Source organism: Lissotriton vulgaris, chromosome 4_1 (assembly GCF_964263255.1).
Source record: "Lissotriton vulgaris chromosome 4_1, aLisVul1.2, whole genome shotgun sequence".
Classification (NCBI taxonomy): domain Eukaryota; kingdom Metazoa; phylum Chordata; class Amphibia; order Caudata; family Salamandridae; genus Lissotriton; species Lissotriton vulgaris.
This window is the reverse complement of record NC_141691.1, coordinates 1,584,277,162-1,584,296,701: the sequence shown is the minus strand read 5'-3', so window position 1 is coordinate 1,584,296,701 and position 19,540 is coordinate 1,584,277,162.

Below are 19,540 nucleotides of genomic sequence, written 5' to 3'. Positions count from 1 at the left end.
CCGGACCCAGGCTATCACCTAGCCCTGCGGATGTAGTTTATGGCCCCAGCTGTAGAGAATCCAGACATGCCAACCCTCCCGATTCAGGCGTGAGACTACTGATTTCAGTGCTAGTCTCCCGCCTCCCGATTCCTGCAAGCAAAAACCCGGGGGCATATTACCAACAACTAGCGATAATTTTTGTCTCTAACTTGTTTAGAGACAAAAATTATCGCCGCACATCGGCGATTTTTATCGCAGATAAACCTTGCTATTAGCAAGGTTTATCGCAAATGCGATAAAAAACGGCCGCAATGCATGAATATCGCTGAAAAGTCAGCGATATTCATGCATTATCCAGCAAATGCTCTTAGCCATGTTATCCACCTCCCATTGGATAACATGGCTAAAAACTGCTCAGGGCAGGTGTTAGCTTTTGGAGATATTCGCGCTTAGCGCAAATATCTCCAAAAGTTGGTAATAGGAGATAGCGATGGTTAGGGACTGTTTCCAGTTGCTAACATCTTGGCACGCCCACTTTGCATGTCATTAGTGATAAATATCACTGACATGCAAAGAGGGGCCCAAGATGGTCGCTATCTCCTTTTAGCTGTCACTAACTGGTGTTAGCGACAGCTTGGTAATAGGGAGATAATTTTATCTCCTTTTTTTGGCTTTTAAAGCCAAAAAAGCGGAAATAAACCCCCTTGATAATATGCCCCACGATTCCTCGGGGGTTTCAGCTGACAGGGTTTGGTATTGTGTTACGTGCTAATTCTTCCAGGAAAGGGGTGATAAACCATTTAAGCCTCATGAACAAGTGCATGGTCTTTTAAAGATTTGTGAAGTACTCGGGGCGGCGGTGTGTGTGTGCCCTCTTTCAAGAGCGGGCGGGGGGGGGCTGCCAGCAACTTGCCAGGCCAGGCAGTGTTCAACACGTGCATCACCCTTTCTCTGCCTGCTATTGCGCTCCATGCTTCGGAAAGGTAAGAAAAAGAACGTGCATTTGAGTTTGAAATGTCCGATCCTGTAGCAGTACACTTGCAAAGCCCACACATGACAATAACCCGATTCAAGGCCTCATTCACCCGATTTTTAAAAAAAATATAGTACTCCAAGACAGTTGGATTATAAAACTTTATTAACTTTTAAATATAACGAACGCAACAAAAACTGTAAATATATTTAAACATTTTTTGATAAAAAAAACAACAATGGTCAGAAGCTGTCTTTTGTGCGAATAGTCCCAAGGCAGCACAACGTGCTGAGTTGTGGAAGGCACCCAGGTGAAGAACCATCCCTTCTTTAAACCCCATGGTGACCAACTATAGTTTCAATGAGTGCTATGTCCCAGGTTTTACATAAAGTAGTGTTTACCTAGAGTGGTGCTGTGTAGGACACTCTGAATGGAAATTAACTAGAACTATAACGATAACAACAACAACAACAACAATAATATAACTTTTATGCCTAAATTACGCAAACATTTAGCTAATTTGCTAAAGGGGGGAGTCGCCATTTCTTTACAATAATCAATAATGAAAAATCAACATCAATAGGGTTGTCCGTATTCCCGATGCAGCACTATAGTGCAACATACACAGCACCTGGGGTGTCAAGAGTGAACAGGTCCTAGCTGCTTAACCAATGACTAACAAATGCTATATTAAACACTTACTATGTATAATACTTGCGTTCACAATAGTTTTACTTTACAAAACAGAACAAAAGATGTCCCCTGTAAGTAAACCCATATTAGCTGTTTCAGTTATTGAACATCCTAAGGTTTTATGACATGGGGAACAGTGGTGATATCCTGGGCGGGTGATGGAACTGGGATTGTTAATGGGAAAACATCTACAAACAAAACTATTGGTGAATTATACTTAAAAGGAAACTATAACCATAACAACAACAACAACAACAATAATATAACTTTAATGTCCAAATTACGCAAAGATTTAGCTAATTTGCTAAAGGGGGGAGTCGCTATTTCTTTTGATAATTAGGTTTTTATTCTTCCATCGACCTTAACAAATACATATATAAAACAAATTTATTTTTCAGAAAGACACACATTCACTGGATGATGTCATCAGTGATGTCATGAGTGATGTCACTGACCATGTCATGAGTGATGTAATATGTGACGTCATCAGCAGTGCATTGCAGGCGCGCAAGTTATAGTGAGTCCAACTAACTATAACGTGGGAATTTCAATGGTTTTATGTCAGTAAAATTTCCAGCTAACTATAACTGGTTTTGTCAGTGAATTTAATAGGTTTTTTAAATGCTAATTCCTAACTATAACTAGTGTGAAACCTATGGTTTTTTCAGTGAATATGTATATATATATATGTATGTATATATATATATATATGCATACACTGCTGGTTTAAATCCTTCCTTCATGAAAAAACCAGAGTCGGAGCCCAAATATATATATATATATCCTGCTGGTGGTCAACAGTAGGTAATTATAGGTTAGGACCTAATTTCCATGGAAAAGCATTTTTTAAATTTTTTTGATGTGCTGGTGACCCATGAATGTCTGCTTTTGCTTTCGGTTCTCGCAAAGTATCGGCGACCATCACGACGTCTTTGCAAAGATTCACAAAAACAAAAAAATAATCTTTTTTGATTGTGTGTATATGACAGCTACACATAAGAATAGATGCAGGTTACTTAGAAACACCCTGTAGCCTTCGTCTGTAAAGTGCACACCATCATTTCTGCATGTCAAAACGCAGCTTGTTGTTATAAATACAGCCAATGCTATGGTCCCTGAGGAATGCAGAAACAGTTTTAATGACATGTTCTCTGGTTTGGCAATTCGGACAAAATTGATTCCACCACTTCCAATTCTGTATTTGGCATATTTTACAGTACACCAAGACAGTGCGAGGGGAAAAGCAACATCAGTTCTGCGAAGGTTTCTTTCATTAGGTTTTCCAGCCCTATCATAGTCAATGTGCCTAGTTCATTGCCACCAAAGCGCACAATATTGAGGTGAGGAGCTTTGGAATCCACAATAGATTTAACCAAAGCAAACAACTGGTGAAACATTAACCCTCTGTGCAGTCGTAGCTGGCATGACTCTTGCAATAGGAAGCAGGCAGCCAGGCTCCCACCCCTAAGCCGATCACAATGCTGCAAGTAGCGTTGTGATTGATTGGGATGCCACCCAGACAGGGGCTAATGGCCCGGCCATGTTCTCCATGTAGGCTGCATGCAGCCTACGTGGAAAAGGGCAGAGTGTGCATGACTTGTTTGGTCGGGCCCAGAAGTCCAACCAAACCAGTCATACACACTCAGGCATGGGCACACCACTCCTCCTTTGCCCAGCCCTGCTCTTAGAGCAGTGCCCGCAAACAAATCCTTCTGCTTTCTTGCAGTGCGAGAAGCAGAAACATAAAATGGTAGTTATTACCATTGTATGTGTCTGCTTCTCGCACTGTGAGAAAGCAGTGGGGCGACATTCCTCCGCCTCTGTGGCAAACCAAGTTATCTGTACATTTGGCAAACCCAAATCCCTGTTATACTTCTCTTTTTTGCAGCCTGTTTAGTCCAATATATATAGCTGTGGCCCACAATCCATACTCTAAACATTTTGAAGTGAAGAAGCAATAGCAGTCTGGCGAAGGCTGGAGCTGGATGATGTAGTTTTACAAATGAAAGCAGTTAAAATTGAGATGTTTAAAATATATATATATATTATTGGATGCTGTAAGCATGAAAGTGAATGCAATTAGGTAGTGCATTGGATGTCTTAGCAGGAAGTCCTATTATTACAGTACAGGCATGAATATGCTTTTGAATCTGCAGAGTAAACCCACCTGCTGTATCTCATTTGGAAGTAGCATGTCCTTCTAGAATGTGCTGTGAAGTTGCAACCTACTGGTTCCACTGGGTTGCTAGGTACACTGAGCTAAGAGTGTATTGGGGGTAATGGTGTTAAAGAGACAGAAAATGTTTTACAAAGTTGAGAAGTTATGACATAATTTAAGTAATGGCAAACTTTAATGTCCAACTCAGGACTATGCAATAAGCTGTTGTGCAGTATTTAAATTAAAAAAAACTGAAGCTAAATATCGGTTTGGACTCCTTTTTTTTGCGATTACTCCGCGCTCATCACGAAAACTTCTCAAACACGCGGAGACAAGAACCTCACTTTGAAATAGAGGGAAAGGGTTAACAGATGCTAACCATTTACAAGTGGAGATAGAATAGTCTAAAATGAAAGACATGCTATCATTTGCTGCCTTCTCATAATGATAGAGTGGAAAGTTGAAGAGGTTGCCATTTTATGGTTGCTTTGTATTTTGCTTAGTTTTTACAAATTCTAACATTGTCAAAATTTTCCAGAAAGATATAAAAGAACAATATAATCTATGATCTCAATTCACTGGTATGTGTATAACGTTTTAATGATGTAAAAATGTACATAAGAAATGAAGATGTATATCGGAGTTTGATTAAAAAGAGTATCACATGTGGAAAAAAAATATCAGATGAACTTTATCTGGCAGAGGGTATGTGTTTAAGATGTTAGCACTGTTGAAAATTACCATGAGCAATGCCTTTACCAATGACAATGTTTTAAATGTCTAAGCATTATATGCAGAATATATACATCTATATTATTTGCATTCTGGGAGTTGTGGTAGGCAGTTTTAGTCACATTAGTTAACAGGAGTACTGTAGTCATGAATAAAACATAAGAAAATGTGCTGTGCCTGTAAATACATTATAAAGTGATAATAGTTGTTAGGTATGTATTAGAAAGTGTTTGTCAATGTGGGCTTTAACTTTTATGACCGGTTTGCATATGTTTAGATGGTGAGATATGGTTTTTATGGTTGCAGATAGTTATATGTACGATGAGACTGTTGAGTTTACTTAAAGATGCAGAGAACTATATATTTTTGGAAAGATGGCCTGAAAGTGTATATCTAATATGAATTCACAATTATGTATACTTGGTGATCTATGTTCATGAAGGCTGTTGAAAACGTCATGTATAGAGTGAGGGTGGTCCATTACTTTCAACATGCTCTGTTTAAAATTGGGGAGGGTTAATAGTGCAGAATATCTTTTGAGAGATTGTGTGCTAACCTCACTTGGCATGTAAGTATTCTTTGATAAATGCTGAATTTTTAAAGACAAAATACATATTTGCAATGTGATATAAGTATGCAATAATGAAAAGGTTTTGTGCTTTCAAAAGGTGATAATTGTTGTTTTTAGATTTAGAAACTTACTCATGCATGTGGACACTGAGTATCAGAGAAATGTATGCTCTTAGAGAGCCATGTATGCAATTATATATCAAATGTGATATCTAAACTTATTAAATCACCCAGGTACTACACATGCACTCTTTCAATCATGCAGGCGCAGGCCCTTATTATGTACTCACTGAACTACGCAGGCATCACCCATGTGTTCATCCAATCACCTAGATAGTAGCAATATAGTTATGTGAATATACAGGCACTAACTATGCAGATATAGAACCACTGATGTAGTTCCTTTATACTCTGCGAATCATGCAGGCACTACCAAGAGTCTGAGAGAATCCCTTTGGCATTATCTATGCATTCATCCAATCATCCAGGGAGTATTGTTGTACTCAACCAGAAACACATGTATTTACAAGTTTTAGTGAGTAATATTTACTCTATTAGAACCATCTGGTGAATTATATATGTAACCTGTCACAAACTGTTTGCACATACTCGGAAGAATTAGTGAGCTATATGCTGTGGAACACATTAATGTGCAGAATTGTATATGGAGTGTTTCTCAAAATTCTAATCTGACACATTTAAGTAGAAAAGTGAAACACTAAATATACCAGTGACACAGTAGTATAGAGGCACAGAAATAGGTCTTATGTTAAGTTGTTGGATTTACAGTAATGAGACACTATGTACTTTTACACTTTAGTTGATGTTTATTTTAAAATTGAGTACATAAGGGATAAAGTGGTCTTTCATCGTGCATACGTGAGAACTGAGATACGGTGCAGCTGTGTTGTAGGAGAGGGTGCTATACTAATAAAAGTAAATTAATACATTAAGTTTTGTGTTTTGGCTTGAGATAGGTACATTGAAGTCAGTGCTTGTAGTTATGTAGGTGGGCTGATGTGTAGATTTGAAAATGCAACATTATAGAAAAACAGTTTTTTTATAATGTGTAAGCCAGTATTAAAGTAGCTGGTAAATTGGCAAGAAAACAAATTCAAATATAGTTTTGTTTTTTTACAGAACTAGGGGCCAGATGTAGGTAAAAAACATTTACCGATTTTAAAATACCGAATTGTACCGATTCGGTATTTCAAAATCGGTAAATGGTATGTAGGTCTCAACATCTGGATTCGTTACCGAATCCTTTACAATTCTTTAATTACCGATTCGGTAAATAACGAATCGGTAATGCCCATTCATTCCTATGGGCTTTGAAGCCCATTGGAATGATTAGGCATTACCGATTCGGTATTTACCGAATCGGTAATTAAAGAATTCACAAGGGTGCAGGGGGTGTCACTTTGACACCCTCTGGCACCCCCAAAACAGGCACAGGTGCCATGTGGCAGGCATACCTGCCCTAAGGGCAGGTCTGCCTGTCACATGACATAGGTGTGCATGCACACATGTGCATGCACACCGGAATCGGTATTTTACCGTGAAGTTGGATTTCATGGTAAAATACCGATTCGTTAAGGCCTTTGGGACTCAGAAGAGTCCCACCTACATATGGAATTTACAGAATCGGTAAAATTACCGATTCGGTATTTTACCGAATCGGTAATTTTACGGATTCTATAAATGTAGATTTACCTACATGTGGCCTTGGATTTAGGCCCCTACATACCGATTGGCCATTTACAGGTCGGAAACGGCCAAAATCGGCCGTAACCGGTCGGTAAATGGCCTGAAACGGCCACCTACATCGGGCCCTATATCTGCAGGGTTACAGATAGATTGCCTACAAATGCTCAGAGGGAAAAGGAACAGAAGCAACTATAGTACCTATGCAGAACTTAGACGCAAAAGGGGCAAAATGAAGAACAAGTGATGAATTAAAAAATAGCTATTGTAAGAGGACAAACTAATTTCTAAAAAATATATGTGGACATTTCCAAAGATTATGAAATAATGAAAATAAAATTCACACTGTGAGAAAGAATAACAATCGACAAAATCTATATAACAAGAACAGGAAAGATTGTAACATAGATGTATACACCCTAACCAGGATATAGAAGCAGTTTAAGGAAATCAGAGCTAGGATGATTTGTAGTAGAGTAGTTATAAATCTACCATCTATAAGAAGTATACAAGAAGGAGACATGCAGTGAAACAGAACGAAAGGGTTAAGAGAATAGTTGTTAAGGCCTTTGCTTTGAAGAGGAAGGCTTTTATTTTGATTATACAGAGAACAAAGACTCTTGACAAAATGGTGTTGAACTTGAGGAGAAAAAAACTGAAAATGATTAGTGGAAAGTAACTTTTGTACAGTTTTTAGTGGAGAATGCATGCACACTTCTATTACTGAATCTTTCTTTAATGAGGAAAGCTATCTCCAGGATAATAGATTAGTTCATGACATTGATTACAGAGGACGATGCTATGAAATGAAGAATGACACTTCTATAGCGAAAAAAGTGATGGTACCTACAAATGTAGAACAAGTTATTGGAGAACAAGGTATTTGAGAACAGGTACACGGACGGCGGAGTCAGGTACCTGTATAGAAATGGAATTGCACTAATCATTGTAGTATTCAACAGCAATTCATTTATATATTAAGGAAATTTGTACATAGCTTTCCAAGGGGAAGTTTAGAACGGAAAAGAATTATTTTACAAGGATTACTTCCTTGCAAGATTAGAAAGCATACAAATTTGCAGGGCCACTCGCTAGCTTGTTTTTCAAACAAAGTGCGCCAAAGTACCTTTCATCATTTCAGGATGTTAGTTGTGCACCACTCTATCAATGAAACCTTCAGTTAGGATACCTTACCATGTGAAAACTCCTGCTTCATATTTAGTAGAAATGAATGCAGCAGCTTTGTATGGTACTGTGGCAGATGGATAAAACGTTTGTGAAGATGTGCAGTTTTGTTTCTTTGGTACTCAGCAGGATTCTAGGGAAAATTAAGAGTTGTTAAGAGGAGGAGTTATAGAACAGGACACCGATATTACAGTAGATAGTTTTTTAAGAAGAGTTTACAAAATCTAACACATTGTGGACCAAAAAACCAACCAGAATATGTTTGTATATGTTGTTGCCACATTCACTAGAAGATTTAAACACAGACGGATGACTTGTATTTAAAAAGTGAAAAAGTAAATAATGATAACTGGCAAAAGCTAGCTGTGTATTTATTTGTAGAGGAACACTTTGACTTCTCCATACAGCAAGTTATATGTAAGTAGTGTTACAATAAATTAGAAGATAATAAAATGAACAACACATAGATATTAGATGTCCATTTTGTAAGATAATAAAATGCCTGCTAATATACAAAAACTATGAAGGGACAAAAATAAAAAATAAATCCACATCTATAATTCTTTACATCATTGTGAAGGGCTCTTATGGACTGCTCTCCAGCACTCACTACAACTCCACAATCCATGCAGTGTATGAAGCCATCCGGGAAAACTGTGGAGTCCAATATGAAAGTTGAGAATGGACCACAGAAGGGACTCTCACCCCTAGGGTTGTTGAGGCTGCTATTGAAGTTTAGGGTCCTTTAGCCTTGTGTTGTCTTCTTGCTGCTTTTACACTATTGCTATGGTATGTTTCAAGATGGTAAAATATGGCCAGTCTCAGAAATATATTTTTTATTTGTATCCCTGGACAATGTCTTGTGAGGTATTGTGCATTGCACAAATCTGCTCACTATATACTCCTCTTAAAGGATGCTCAAGATAGATAAATGGGTGTGTTCTTTTTATTTTGTTTTGTTTAAAATTGCATTATCTAATGGTATTCCATTATTTTTCAGTGACATGATTTTCAGCTTTATTTTTTAATTTGTTTGGGTAGGTGGCTTGTACGTTGCCATTCTTGAAAACTCTAGAGGCATATCTGTTGCAGTAGTCTGCACCTCTCAAATGACTTTCTGGGTGGGAATTGTTACTGGAGCCACTGCTGTAGATGGTCCTCCAGCTTCCTAATTGATTGCCAGTGAGAGATGTTTTCGGTGTTAGGGTTCAAGATGATAGACCATGGACGTCATCCCACATGAATATTTTTTGTTCATCCCTCTAGAGTGGGTCTTTTCACAGAGTTGGACCAGTTTTTGATTTCTACTGAGTTTGGATAAGAATGAGTAGCTTGATTGGTGTCTTGTAGTTATATTCTATTTGAGAGTTCAGATGTTGAAAGTTATTTTATGAAATTGTAACTTTTGTTCATTGTGTTGTTAAAATACAGTTAAACATTTATGTTACTAAACAGCTAGACTCAAATTTTGGTAAAATATGTTTAAATATCTGCTTTACATTTTGTTGTTTGTATTTGTGACTACTGATGCCATTGCGATCACCAGTGTTGTTGTGAAGAAGGAAAATGCATTTTTGATGTAGTTATTTCAACAAATGAATACAAAGGGTGAACGTTTAATTGGTATCTTACTAAATAGCTGCACTGAAACTCTATGTACAATATCTCTATATTTGTGTTTTATACTTTACCAAAACACCCAGTATTTGCAGTGTGTCCTTGGCAATTGCGCTCATAGAATCACAGAGGCACTACATGTGCAATCATCAACGATGTCCTTTTCCACCACTCTGCAAGCATGTCTCCTGACACACTACTGGTTGGAGAATGAAGTTCTCTTGGATGCTGAGAGAAATTGGGGGCCTAAAAGCACTCCTGGTACTTTCTGTAAGTCCTACATAGCAGGATTCCTGAATTATGGGCATAGGCCCGCTCCCTATCTCCACCACTCTGCAAACACCATTGCTACTTAACAAACCATAAAAATTCACTGAAAAAATCAAAGGTTATAGGGACGTTCTAGTTGGGAATTAGCATTTAAAAACCGTAGAAATTCACGGAAAAACCAAAGGTTACAGGGACATTGTAGTTAGGCTGACATTTTACTGGTACAAAACCAGAGCAATTCAGCAGTCATAGTTAGCTGAGCTAACTCTAACTTGAGCCCCCTCAATGCACTGCTTATGAACTCACATATTACATCACTCATGACATGGTATCAGACATCACTGATGACATCTCAAATGACATCACAGCAGTTATAGTAAGCTGAGCTAACTAAAACTGCTGACTTTCTCTGGTTTAAGACAGGTGAAAATGTCAGCCTAACTATAACATACCTGTAACCTTTTTTCCCCATTGGAAAAAAAGGAGCAAGAACAATGCGTTTCGGCCTTTGTTGAGTTACCAAACACTTGTCATGGACGCCATTAAATGCAGCATACACAAACAATGATAGTGAAAGTAGGAAAAATCCTATGATATACAATGCGTACTGATAATCACAAAGCATGAATTAACATACATGTGTAAGCGTTATAAAAGTTATTATGGGAATTTAAAAAATCAGTAGATGACAACAGGCCAAATCGGCATTTGACTGAGTGAAAAAAGTCACCCCCGCAGCGGAATATCAGCGCTCACAGAAGCCTTTCATAGACATAGAAAAAAGACCTTACAACTAGGCTCTCAACCAAGTGAAATCACACGTTAGACTTCAAATGTACAGTGCAATGTGTAAGAAAGAGACAATCATTGAATACTTCATGATACATGCAAGAATTAAAAATCCAAATTACAAAAACAAACATATTGTCTAACGTCCACTCTGCGTTGATTGTCTCGGAAAGAATATATATATACACACACACATGTATCTCAATACGTGTAAGCCATATGTCCATTATTGCAAAAATTCATTAGTAGATCAATTTATATCATATTTTGCTCAAAATGAATTAAACTTGACTTGTTGTTTTATACTGTCTTCGATTGGCAATACCGCGGCATTGGGCTTGGTCATAGAAATAAATGATGACTACCAATACACCCAATCGGAATCCAAGTAGTTTGACCGCAAAAAGAACAATAAACTATCACACAATAATACGTAGTGCGTGGACGGGGTGGAGCTTGCCACAGCACAAGGTGGCTGCATGAAAGATGAGCTCCGTGAGCCATTAGCACTACGCATCAACTATCCTTGCATTCAACGCTGTTAACTGAACATAATGCTGTGATTCATGAAGTGCTCGTTCAGGGCTTCCCTCCGATAACACTTTTGAGATAGCACTTACCTCATCAGGGAAAGAACACACCGGTGGCCTCCGGTGCTGCCGAGCGCTACAACCTGTGGCCCTGGGAGCCTTAGCGTATGCCCGAGAGCCTCAACTACTGAGAGCCGCTGTGTGCCAGATATATCTCTGACGCTGCCTGCCGAACTTCACAGAGGTCTCCCATAGCCAGATACCCTCCCCAACCATCACCACCCCCTTTTGCGGCCTGTGCTCCAGAGGAAGGTACCCTACGGTGAGGCTCTGTAGCAGTGCGACCTGGGGCGCTGATACAATACTCAACTCAGAGAGCAGCAACTGCCTGGAGTGACTGACCCTCCGGGTCTTGGGTCTGGATAACCCGGCTCCCCTCGTTGCTGTGATATGTGGGGCGGATTCATTTAGCTTTGGCCGCTGCACCGATTGCCGTATCTGCCACCCGCGATACACAGCCGACCCATTGCATGCCTGTATTGCCCCATGGGCTCTGCCTAAGAGAATTGATCCTTCCCTACCAAGCTATCGCAGCCGCGGCTCCCTGTTTACCTTTCCGAGGGGAAAACCAGCCTTTCCGGCTAGCAAGTGAAGATTCTGCTGCCGACGATTGCTCCCGCGGAGCTGCCCATTGATCCAGGTCTGGGAGTGCAAGCCTGGTAGCTGCGGTGGGCCCCTCTCCGAATATGAACGGCCTGCGGCGCTCTGGGGCCTTGAGGCTCTGCTTCTTCCCCGGACTCTACGGAACACCCCTTCAGTTGCATTTCTCCCCAATCTATTCTGGCTCAGGGGAGCAGATAGGGCGCATGGACTGGGAGGCGCCTTGAGGAGGAAGACAGGGCCGCATAATCATCGTGCAGCTCCCAAAGGAACTGGGAGGCCTCAGAGCTGGGGACAATCCATACCTCTGATTTGGGTCACCGAGGCACCAACACCCTACAGACTTACACAGAATCGAATCATGCTCCGCAGAAGTGCCTCATATTCCCAGTGAGTAAACAGCTCTCCCGACCTAGTGCACGCAAACTGCACAGGCCCCCAAGATGGAGTTGTTCCCACAGACCAAACTAGCTACCATAATACCACGTCACCCGGACAGGTGAGCAGTGCTCTCTACTATAGCCCTTTTCGCAATGCCAGGGCAACACCAAGCCAGGACTCCTGGACAGAAGCTTGGGTGTGGTGTGGACCGCACCGGTGAGGACCTGGTGCTCTGTGGATCGCGATGAGCAGGGCTTGAAGACATGGCATATGGGCGCACCTGGAAGATACACCCCAAAACCAATGTACCCCGATTGGGTTCTGCGCACAGAGAGACGACATCATGAGCAAAGTTGACAAGACGCAAACCAAATTGCTGTTTGACTCCAAGAGAACCAGAACCAGAGACACAGGCGACACCTGCTCTGCGGATGATCAAGCAGATGTCCCGGAGGATTAGGCCGGGGACGTAAAGCAAATGTTCGCAGGTGTGCAAAAGAGCTTATTAATGATAGATAGAAAGATTGAATCACTGGTCCTCCGTATGTATAGAATGTCAGAGCAGCCAAATAAGCACGTGGAGCGGATAGACATGAACGAGGGCAGAGTCACCGAGGTTGGAGAAGCTCAATTGGAAATGGACTCGATACAAGACAAAGCAGAGGATTTAGAAGACAGTTCCCGGAGGGGCAACATTCATATTACTGGTCTTCCGGAGACCACATCGATGGGCAGCGCTGAACAGGTTATAGAAAAACTTCTTGTCACATTGCTGGGCCGTGAAAACCTTCTCCAACATATTTGTGGTGGAGAGAGCCCACTGGTCGCTTGGGCCACACCCACCCCTTGGGGCCCCACCGTGCCCGGTGATAGCAAACATACTAAATTATCGGGACAGGATCTCCGCCCTCAGACAAGCTAGAGAACTGTGTGAGTCCCTGATCAAAATATCGAGTACGCAATTCTCTACCCGGCAAGGCTAAAAGTCACCTTCAATGGATCGTAGCATATCTTTTCGGACCCTAAAGCGCTGCAAAAAGAACTGAAGGACTTCTCACAGAAAGCAGAGTGGGATTCAGCGGCGGAGAGACTTGACGGGGTGACTGGAGGGGCTGCTGGTGGCGGCCTGTAGGAACAGGATTGACTCATCTATGAACAGTTGGTTTCCCTCAGGGTTCTCCCTGCTGGGTCTGGTTGCTGGGGCGCTTGCCAGATCGGGACCTGAGTCATAGACCTGTGGCGTCCCAGACTGCTCCAAACTCCTAACGATGTTCGACAGAGAGATGAGCTAAAATCAGAACTTTTGCAAGTATTGTTGATGCTTATTCACTTGGGCTTATAGTGAGTTTGCCTACTTCTCAATAGTGTTACTGCTATTTTTAACCTTACACCTATACGAAATGCATTGATTATTATGGTTGTCCTGTCGCTGTATCTCTGGTAGTTTATAAGTGCCAACGGCATCATGGTTGGTGCTGAATGCATACATTTGTTCAAGATAGCGTAGTTTATTGTCGATGGCTACTAGTAGTGCTCAGGTAACAACTGCCCCAAGTGTTACACACTACATGACCTGTTGCCTTCTTTTCCTAAGGGGAAGGGATGGGGGTTGGGGGGATATTGACAGTGCTAAGTTTGCGATCGCATGGCGTGGGATGGGGAGGGAGGCTGGTTTGGGGTTTGTTTTTAATTGTTTTAATTTGGCCACAATGAGATGACTATACACAGAACACATCATAGTAGACACAGGTGGAAGAACATTGGTCGCACGCCCTTCAGTTAGGGGGTGCCTAGACATCCCAGCTGAGAACACGTCCCTCCTTCCCTGGATACCATAGAGGACAAAGAACTGTTACTAATTTGGAATGTTAGAGGTCAAAATGACCAGCGCAAAACCAGAAAAGTGATGGCGTATTTAGTTAGGCACAACATTGACATAGCGCTGTTACAGGAAACCCACCTCCCCATAGCTAACCTAACACTTGCCCGTAGGCGGATATGAAGTACATTTCATGCTGCTGGTTTCACCACACATGCCCGAGGGGTACTCACCTGGGTTATCCCTAGGGGTTGACTCTCCTTAGAGGAAATGTACACTGATTCCGAAGGCAGATATATGACATGTAAATGTACAGGGAAAGGCATGGACTGTATTTTAATTAATGTATACGGCCTCAACTATGATTGCCCATAATTTTTCAGAATTTGCTGAAGTACCTCAGATATGGGATGTAACTTTAACTCCGTGATTTCGACCCCTCCGAAGGCACGGTAAGGCACCAGTCAATGGCTGCTAAAGCGATTATAGATACATTAACTGAGCTGGGACTGTTAGATGTTTGGCGCTCTCAATTGAGTGTGGCGGGAGGGTTCACTCATGACTCAGCCCCTCATAATTTACACACCAGGATAGAATATTGGTTTCTGGCTGCTTCACTTAGGCACACTGTTCGAGGTTGTGAGGTGTTTCCTTGCTCATATTTTGACCACTCACCAATACTTCTTACGCTGGCATCCCCTACAAAGCGCCCCCTCCGTTCACCTGGAGGTTCCCCCCGTATGTACTACTGGATGACACATTTAAAGTAGAAATGCTCGAGGCCATTTGGCTCAGTGCCACAGTTTGCTACTATTTGGGAGACTCTCAAAATCTATGTGCGTGGCATAGCAATCTTTAAGTACTCAGGATCATTGAAATCTATTAGAGGGCGATTGGCCCTACTGGAGCGATAATTGGCTGAGTTAGAGCTCGAAGTGCTGGTAAACGACAATGCTCAATCTGTAGATGCACTTAAGACTACTCTGGAGGAATATCACTTAGAAGCAGATTGAGAGGTGAAGCTAATGGGTAAATATGCAATAGTTAGAACATACGGGGAGGGGGAGCGCCAGGGCGCTTCGTTGGCGGCCCTTATGAGAGGACGACGGGTGGCCACTAACCCCATAGAGCTCACCTTAGACACTGGCGAGAAGGCTAGCGATCCTGACACGATTGCCGAGTGATTTAGGGCGTATTATGCTGAGTTGTACCACTCCAGATCTCATGACTCAGACATCAACATGCTGTCCTATTTGGGCTACATAAAACTGCCCTGGCTATCAAACGACCTCAGAGGGTACTTAATGAGGCCTCTAGAGGCATGGGAAATACATAATGCCCTGGGTTCAATGCGCTCTAATGGAGCCCTGGGGCAAGACGGGCTCACTGTGGCCTTTTACAAGGAGTTTAAGTAACAGCTTACCCCTCACCTAATGTCTCTATTTGAGGAACCAGGTGAATGTGACTCCATGACCCCCGATGTGCGAAGCCCTACTGGTTGCTATTCTGAAGCCAGGAAAATCACCTCACGAATGCGTCTTTTATCGATCCTTGTCTCTTCTAAATGTGGACACCAACATTTTCACTAAAATCCTCGCTAGCCGCTAAGCCCCCCTAATGCCGCCATTAGTGGGCCCAAAGCAGGCGGGATTCATCCCTGGGCGTCCATTAAAACACAATTTACGTACTGTATTTGGGGCTATCCAACACACCAACCCAGAAACAAAGTTGCAGCGGTCTTCCTAGATGCGGAAAAAGCTTTTGATTCCGTAGAATGGAATGTTATGCTACTGGTACTCGAGCGCATGAGACTAGGTAACCTATTCCTCCATTTAGTGAAAGCCCTATACAGTGCCCCAACGTCCCGAGGAAGAGTGGGTAATATAGTCACTGTGCCCCTGGAGATTTCTAGAGGTACTCACCAGGGCTGCCCGCTATCTCCGCTTCTATATGCCCTAGTTGCGGAGCCACTTGCCTGCGCGCTTAGAGAGTACCATGGTCATAGAGGTGTCCGGTTCCCCACGTACAACCTTATCATCTCCTCTTATGTTGATGATACGCTTTTGTACATTGGAAATTCGGCTACCAATCTTTCCCCAGTACTATGGGAGGTGGTGAAATTTGTGGAATTCTCAGGACTAAAAATTAACTGGGCAAAGTCCATTATTTTTCCCCTAACTCCTGCGATGCTCCCGGTAGTACTGGATTTCCCCTTGACTTGGTCTGCGGACCCGGTGCGTTATCTGAGGATCCAAGTGCACACAAGCTCGGAAATGGTGTTCCAGGAAAACTATGGCAGAGCCATCGCCAAACTGGAGGATGACATGAATAGATGGCTCCGCCTTCCCGTCTCGCCTCTGGGTAGGATCTCAATTATGAAGATGATGGTGCTACCCAGATTTCCCTACTTGTTTATTAACATTCCAATTGTCCTACCAGCACACTTTTTCAAGCACCTCAAGACTTTACAGATTAAACTAGCTTGGGCCGGAAAACAGCCTAGAGCCAGATGGGACATGCTCACTATCCCCAACTCGATGGGGGGACTGGGAGCCCCCGACCTAGACCTCTATTACCAGGCTGCCCAATGCTCTCATGTATATTATTGGCTACCCCACAGCTCCCTTCCCCCACCTTCATATAGAAAAGGAAGCAGTGGCTCCTGCTCATTTATCAATAGCGTTGTTTGGCACAGCGAGACAACACACTGGGACGCTAGACTCGATTAATGCGACTACGCTTGCATGGCAGAATCTCATGAACCGTCAATCAGTTTCTATCCTTTACCCCCCCTTACACCTATTGCATGGTTTGCGTAGATCACCATTATCACTGCATCTGAAATAGTCAAAGCGATGCAAACCTTAGGCATAGACATAATTGGAGAATTCTTTAAAGATGGGATGGGGTGAAAATGGGAAGAGCTGGCAGCGAACAACCCCATGGTCCCCTCCTTAACGCAATTTCACTACTTTAGAGCTAGAAGCAAACTGCTAGGGACAAACTATTGGAACCACCGGAGGTACTACCTCTCACACTGACTTCCCGAGTAGAATAGTCTTGCACATTTATACAAAGACCCAAGAACTGCGCCGTAACCAATATGTCAAGGCCAGACTGGAATGGCAACTGGACTTGGAAAATACACTAGATGACAGCACATGAAAATACTGTTGCAAGGCTATGAAATGCTTTTCCCTTAATGGCAGACACCGTCTTATACAATTTAAATTCTCAATTGAATATATCATACCCTTGTCCTGTTACATAGATTTGGACTGCGAGAAACGGATTGTTGCGAAAGGTGCAGGGGGAGGTAAGCTGGCTTTTTACACTTAGCATGGCTATGCCCCCCCCATTTCTAACTTTTGGATACAGATTTTCTCTAAACTAAGTGAAATTACTGGTAAAACAATTGAACCAAACCCACTACTAGCCATATTGGGCTACTCTAAGTGACTTGGAAAAGATATTAGACGCTTGGTCGACATGGACCTCTTGATGGCCCTAAATAAATCAGTTCTCAACAGTTATGCATAGAATATGTACCATATCATAGGATGTTAGGACAAAATGATACAATCCAATATTGATCATATAAATCAAATGAGCATATTTTAGGCAGCCAGGCAAAGTGTATATAGGATGATATTAGAGATGTGACCCAAGTGACATGGTGAACAAAATAAAAGTGATGATAAAAAATATTTATACGAGTAATCATTCTGTGTGTGTATACATCTACTCAACAACATTGTGTGGGCGGACATATACAGTACGCTGGAGATCGTCTGAATAGAATGATCCCCAGTGTCCACATTGTGATTGCTGCTATATAGTACTCATACCATCGGTTAGGATGATCTAGGTAGGGCAAGTGCCCATAGACCTGCTATCTAGAATTGAAATCTAAAGGAGTCCACCCACCATAGAACCGGAGAACATACATCACACAATGAAAGAAAATTATATTATTAAACGTGCACCCTTATTTTACTGCAATAGAATATTAATCATGATGAAGAAACATCTAAGAAACATAAACATGTAAAACAACAGCTGGAAGCATCGGAAAACTAAAGGGAACTATACACCTATGTGTGTTGCTAGTTCCTTTTCTCTATTTAAACCGAAGGGTATTCTGGTATAGAGGTCAATGATTTACCGGGATTCGAGAAGTTGCAGTTGTTTTTCACCGTCACCCCCTCTGGTGTGTTTGTAGACCCTGTCAAGCCCTACATATGTAAGCAATTTGTTGTTGCTTTATGGACATTATAAAAATGTCTGGATATGGGTTAATTGAAATTCAAATTTGTTAAGGCCCTTAGGTGTTAGATTATCCATTTTTTACGGGCAATTTAGTACTCCCTATCTAATGGAGACCACATGGGCACGCTAACGCATAGACCAAATGGTCAGTCGTGCATGTGATGAACTTTGAGATCGTTTTTCTTAACTACTAAAAGTCCTGTAGGTTTTACAGTTGACACTATTTTTGCAAGCCTTACAAGCATGACATTTGTGAAACCATTTATTGGATTACAACCAAGTGGTAGTGGATTCAGTTTGGTAGTAACTCCTTACTAACTTGTCCCAAAGTGAACTGGGTCTTCTGTATGTTACAGTAGGGCAGTTACCCATACATTTTCCAATAATGGGGTTAGCCTGTATAAGAACCCAATGTTTTCTCATAACAGATTTAAGTTTGCCTGATCGATCACTATAGCTCATGATGATTCTCGGTACATTGGGTAAGCTTTTCTCTGGGGGTGATCTACCCTTATTGAACAACACCTCTTCATGTTTAACATCTTTCAGTTTTTCATTGTTGCCTGTCAACGCATGTTATCAGAGTATCCACTTCCTCTAAACCTTTTTAACATTGTATCACGTTCCTCACTGTACCCAATGCTACAATTCCTGTGAGCCTCCAGGAGCTCGCCATAAGGGATACTGTTGAGGAGAGAAGTGGGATGATGACTACATGGTGTACAGTGGAGTTACTGGCAGTTTCTTTCCTGAATAAGTTGGTTATGCGTTTGTTATCCTGCACTGTGACACTTATGTCTAAGAAATCACATGTAGTTTGACTTATTTTGTGTGTGAAACTGAGATTAAGATTGTTGCATGACAGAGACTCAATAAACCTCAATGCCTGTTCTTTCTCGCCATCCCCGATGATAAAGAGGTCATCAACATATCTTAACCATAATGGTATGTGATTGGTGAAGTCAACATTGGCATCTGTCCATACCACTTGCTCCTCCCACCAGCCCAGGAACAGGTTTGCCAAGCTGGGGGCAAAACAGGTGCCCATGGCAGTGCTGGACTTTTGACGGTATAACATCTAGACAACCAGGAAAATATTTTCATTCAAGCAATATGTCTTCATCAGTTTCAACATTACAGTGTGGTCATAAAAGTTAATTGGCCTTCTCCCTAAATAGTATAGGGAGGCCACTACCGCTTGATCCTAA